At 37.3% G+C, this 5,941-nt stretch overlaps 1 pseudogene; it reads right to left on the reverse strand.

Moving 5' to 3' along the window:
• Window positions 1–1,644: 1,644 nt before the first annotated feature.
• On the reverse strand, window positions 1,645–4,295 carry LOC111187316 (heterogeneous nuclear ribonucleoprotein R pseudogene; annotated as a pseudogene).
• Window positions 4,296–5,941: the final 1,646 nt, after the last annotated feature.

The following is a 5,941-nucleotide window of genomic DNA, read 5'->3' on the forward strand; positions in this document are numbered from 1 at the left end:
TAAGGTTTAGTATGTAAATCCCTTTACTAACTATCCTATTTAATTCTATGTTCAGCATCAAAAGACAGAAGATAAATGCTTCATTTGTTTAATTGAAGTGTGTGTCAAAGTAAAATTTCTAAATTTTTGATTCATTATCTCAATGGGCAATATTAATAGTAAAACAATTTTTTCAGTGCTTTCATTTAGAAATCTGTGTCTGTCTGTCTGTGTCCGCATCTGTGTTTAACTTATAAAGCTAATGGAAAAGACACTACATTAAATTTAGAAAATAGAGAAAAGATAAAGAATAAATTTTTCTTCTCTCATCAACCAGAGGTAACTGCTGTTAATAGGTTAACATGCCTCCATCTAACGTTTCAAAGCGTATATAAATAAAACAGTATCATGATCTCAATTTTGCATTATATACATATGAAAAATCAAGATCATGATGGCTCTTTATTTAAAACTATATTAGGATAATATTTTGTATCAGAAAAATATTCCTTAAAAAGATCTGTCTTTCTTTGTTACATGAAACTAATCATACTTTTCTACATGTAAATTGCTAACAATATTTTGCTCTTATAAGATTGACACCATAATAAACATTCTATGTACAAAGTTTGTAAACATACTGCTTATCTCTAGAAGGTAGATTTATACAAATGAAATTAATAAATGAAAATGCATATATATTCTTGACTCTTGACAATAGTTTGACAAATTGCTTTCAAGATATTTCTGATATTTACACTTTCACCTATAGAGAATGACACAATTCATCAGAACCAAATCTGGCCAAATTTAATTGAATAGTTTTATTAATTGTTAGGCCAAAAAACAAACCCCAATATTGCACTATTCTTTTTTGTTTTAAAGATTTTATTTATTATTTATTTATTTATTTAATTTGTTTTTGTTTGCTTTGGGTCTTAGTTGAAGCATACGGGATCTTTGTTGAGGTGTATGCTGTCTTTCATTGCAGCGCCCAGGCTTCGCTCTAGTTGTGGCATGCAGGTTTTCTCTTCTCTAGTTGTGGCACGCAGGCTCCATGGCATGTGAGCCCTGTATTTGTGGCACTCAGGCTCTCTAGTTAAGGTGCGCAAGCTCAGTAGTTGTGGTGCGTGGGCTTAGTTGCCCCGTGGCATGTGGGATCTTAGTTCCCTGACCGGGAATCCAACCCACATCCGTCCACTGCATTGTAAGGCAGATTCTTTAGCCCTGGACCATCAGGGAAGTCCCCTTAAATTTTCTCTTTATTGTTAGGGTGAAAGTATCTTCATTCAATGTTTGCGTATTGAAGAGTTATGGTCTTGCCTATATAAATTTTTGTTAAAATTTTTTGTATATTTAAATGGAATGGTGAATGTCTTACTTATTGGTTTTTAAGTCTTTAAGCATAAATGGTAATAATTCTTTGTCTTTTTTTTTTCAATACAAGAAAACTTAAATTTGTTTGCTTTAATTTCTTAAAACTACTAAGACAAAGCACTAGGTTGTATTTTTATTTACAGCATACTCCATACTGCTAGGTAATCTATCCCAAATCCAAAAAATGAAGCTGTCCAAAACCAGAGGTTCTGCAAAATCATGATTTAACAGTGTGCTCAGCTTGTTTTCAAGCTAAAATGAAGCCTGAAAGGATAAAAGCATTGTAACTCCCAGAATAAGGGAACTCTGCAAGCCCAATAATATCCAAAAGCATTTATGAAAAGAGGAAAAAATAAAAAGACTTGCATACATACACAATAGTGATTTCTTCAGCCGAATACAAACGGCAGCAAATTGCTACTTAAAGATGAAACAGATAAGCCAATTTTTTTTTGAAGGATGTAGATCTAGAGTCAATCATATCTTGCCAGTATCATTTTCAAGCCCTCACTTGTCTATTTCCACTGTTGCCCATAAGTATCCTGATAAAATTCCTGGTTGTCATTATTGTAACCATAGTTAACAGAATAGTCACCACTTTGCTGAAGCGGCTGTTGAGCGATGGGCTGGGAACCCCAGTTCTGTTGGTTGTTGGTCTGATGGCACTTGGAATCAGGTTGGTTGTACCCATCTGCCTTTCTCTTGCCCCCACGGTTGCCCCGAGATCCACAGGAAACACGGCATCTCTGCTATTGTGCAGGACCCCCTCTGCCACCCCTAGAGCCTCTTGGTGGTCCCAAAGGTGGTCCCCTTTGTGAATAGCCAGCTCTACCTCTTGGAGGTGGTGCTCTCCGCCCCCTTGGTGGTGCTGGAGCACCTCGTCCTCCCCTTCCTCCTCCTCTTCCTCTTACTGCACAGCCATCATCGTAGCCGTCGTAGGGATCTTCATAGCCTCCACTATAGTCGTGATAATCATAACCATAGTAATCATCATAGTAATCTTCATAGTCATAGTAATCTGGAGGGTAGCCATATCCACCTGTCCCCCCACCATGACCCCGGCCTCTAATTGGAGGTGGCATACAAGGAGGAGGGTGATAGTAATAAGCTTCATAACGCAGTGCTTCTGGAGGCTTGTCTAGCAGCTTGGCGCTCTTTCCTTTTCTTGTCTGGTGGCTTGGCTAAGACTCAATTTCTTCCCCTTCTATTTCTTTGCTATTCATTTCATCCATGGCCTTAACAGCTGCTCCTCTGTCTTCGAAATGAACAAATGCATAATCTTTCAACTTCTTTACTCTTTCAAGTTTTCCGAATTCAGAAAACGACTTTTCCAATATTTCTTCTGACACTGTAGTAGCCAAGTTTCTCACAAATAAAACTCTCACCTTAGCCATGACTTCTGGATCTTGTTCTTCCACAGGGTCAGCCCATTCAACTGTAACTACATTTCCCCATACTTTTACTTTTCCACTCATCAGCCGGCGTCTGGCTTGTGCTGCTGACTTGTGATCCTCATACTCAAGGAAGCAGAACCCCCGATTCTTTTTGTCATCGGGTTGATGATAGAGAATAACGTCCACCAAACCCTCTGTAACTTTACTGAATTCTTCCAGAATGTTTTCTTTAGTCTTATTCTTCGGAATTGATCCAACAAAAAGCCTGTTGTTTGCCACAGAAATGCACGCTCCAAGGTGTTTACCAGGGCAAATTTCATAGCTGTCACACAGTTTAACAGGTTCCTGTGCAGCTTCCTTTCCACAGAAGGTGATAAATGCATACCATCTGTTCTGACCAGACAGTGGATCCATCATCGTAAGATGTAGATCCCAAATGGGACCAGCCTTTTCAAAAAGTGGCACCAACTCATCCTTATATAAATCTCTTGGTATTTTACCTACAAAGACTTCTGTTCCAATTCCAGGTTGCATGCCAGAGTACACACTGTCTGGTGGAGGACCACGGTACTTCCTCTGTCCTGTGGTTACATCCAGGGTATAACCAGTCCTCTCAAGCAAGGCCTTGATCTTTGCTTCATTGGGTCCCTTTGTAGACTCTTGCACCTTGCTCCCCTGTTTCTCCCTTTGCCTGTAGGTCTTCATAACTCCACATAAAAATGAACTTTTGTTCTGAACATGTGATAAGTCATTTTCCTTGAACTGCTGTAGTACAGACAGAGCTCCTTCTTCATTAAATTTCCTGAGAGCATCAATGGCTCTTTCATCAAGATCGACATAAGCTACCAATCCTGTCTGAAATATTTCATCAAGTCTTTCTGCCATCTTCTGTGGGAGTCCTGCATCTATCAGTGTCTTGTGTTCTGTGTGAGTTACACTGGAAGTATCCATTGGTTCGTCCTTTTCTTTTAACTGTACCGCATTACCATTCACCTGATTAGCCATTTTATTATGCTGCAGGGCAGAGCTGGGGCCAGTGGCTGGGCCTGTGAGAATCAGCGCGAGGCGCTTTGAAAACGACTAGAAATGGCGCGCACGCCACCCCCTTCCCCCCTCATGGACAGAGACTCGATCCTCTCTTTGTCTTTTTAATTTGTTGTAAATATATTTCCAATTTTTTTTTTCTTGCGGTACACGGGCCTCTCACTGCTGTGGCCTCTCCCACTGCGGAGCACAGGCTCCGGACGCGCAGGCTCAGCGGCCATGGCTCATGGGCCCAGCCACTCTGCGGCATGTGGGATCTTCCCGGATTGGGCACGAACCCGTGTCCCCTGCATCGGCAGGCGGACTCTCAACCACTGCGCCACCAGGGAAGCCCTCCAATTTTTTTTTATTTTTAGCTTTTCCTTAGGGTTACATGAAGTATAAAAATCTTATATATTGATGTCTATCTGTACTTTTCCCATTACTTTTATACCTTAGCAATTCCTTCTCCATCCTGGGATTAAGTAACATAATTGCATAATTGTCCTGAGTTTAATGGAAAAATTATTTTATGCATGACTGTAATACAAATATTTAACTTACTTTTTAAAAAAGGTAGTTGATTTTCACATGATGATTTATTGAACCATTGATCACTTTCCATGTCTTTGAAATGCTTTCATTATCATATTGTTGGTTGAAACACAAACACACTGAAAAACATTTACTTTAGAATCATAAAGGTTTTTTCTTTAATAATTCCATAAGTATATCCCCAAGTAACTTCCTTTTTTAATTATTGTAGCTTTATGTTTTAATATAATTATAAAGTAAGTACGCCTCGACTAATGCATATTTTCAAGTATGTCTTACTATTCTCATCTATTTATTCTTCTAGATTAATCTTAGAAAAAATTTACAAATTTTAGAGCATTTCATTGGAATTTGTACTAACCATATAAACTAATTTGAAGGAATTGCTATCTCTTCCAGTTATTATACACCTTCCAGGAACAAAGGGACACAGGAATATTAATATATGCATATGTATTTATATATTTTATACAAAATTTATTGAGTGCTTCTTTTACCTTCCTCTGTAAGTTTCTGCGGTTTAATCATAAGTTTACATATATTTCTACTTATGCTGGTTCTAAGAATTTAATGTGTTTTGGACTGCTGTGGAATCATATTCTTTTCTTTATTAATAGGTTTAATAGGTTCTGGATTCTTATTGATAACTTATAGGAAAGCTATTGATTTTTCTGTACTTATCAGCTATTCTGTCATTTTGTAAAATGCCATTAGTTCTCAATATGTCAGTGATTTCCATGGAATTACTAGGTATATTATCACATTATTTTCAAATGACAGAGTTTTTTTGTCTCATTCTACCTGATAAATATTATCTCCATTTAATGGATTAATACATTGACTAGAAGTTACAAAAATATTGAACAATTAACAAATGGTAGGTATTGTAGTCATGTTTCTGTCTCTAATAGGAATTGTTAAAAATTTTTCTCCATTTATTATTTAACTATAACTGGAATTTTTATCATTTTTTTGTTAAGAGAGCAATATTTTTCTTAGTTTACTGGGTCCTGAATACTGATTTTGCTTGTTTGTATATTGATTTTTGTTTAATTACTCAGCCATAAAAAGAAACAAAATTGAATTATTTGTAGTGAGGTGGATGGACCTAGAATCTGTCACACAAAGTGAAGTAAGTCAGAAACAAACAAATACCATATGCTAACATATATATATATGGAATCTAAAAAAAAAAAATGGTTCTGAAGAACCTAGGGGCAGGACAGGAATAAAGACACAGATGTAGAGAATGGATTTGAGGACACGGGGAGGGGGAAGGGTAAGCTGGGATGAAGTGAGAGAGTGACATGGACATATATACACTACCAAATGTAAAATCCATAGCTAGTGGGAAGCAGCCACATAGCACAGGGAGATCAGCTCAGTGCTTTGTGACCACCTAGAGGGGTGGGATAGGGAGGGTGGAAGGGAGATGCAAGAGGGAGGAGATATGGGGATATATTTATATGTAAGGCTGATTCACTTTGTTATAAAGCAGAAACTAACACACCATCGTAGAGCAATTATACTCTAATAAAGATGTCTAAAAAAGTAAATGTAATAAAAAGAAAACAAAATACAATAGAAAGATGAATAAATATTCAAACAATTAA

This window comes from Delphinapterus leucas, chromosome 2 (genome assembly GCF_059928025.1).
Source record: "Delphinapterus leucas isolate spDelLeu-1000000601 "Yukka" chromosome 2, BTC_Dleu_Yukka2, whole genome shotgun sequence".
Taxonomy (NCBI): Eukaryota; Metazoa; Chordata; class Mammalia; order Artiodactyla; family Monodontidae; genus Delphinapterus; species Delphinapterus leucas.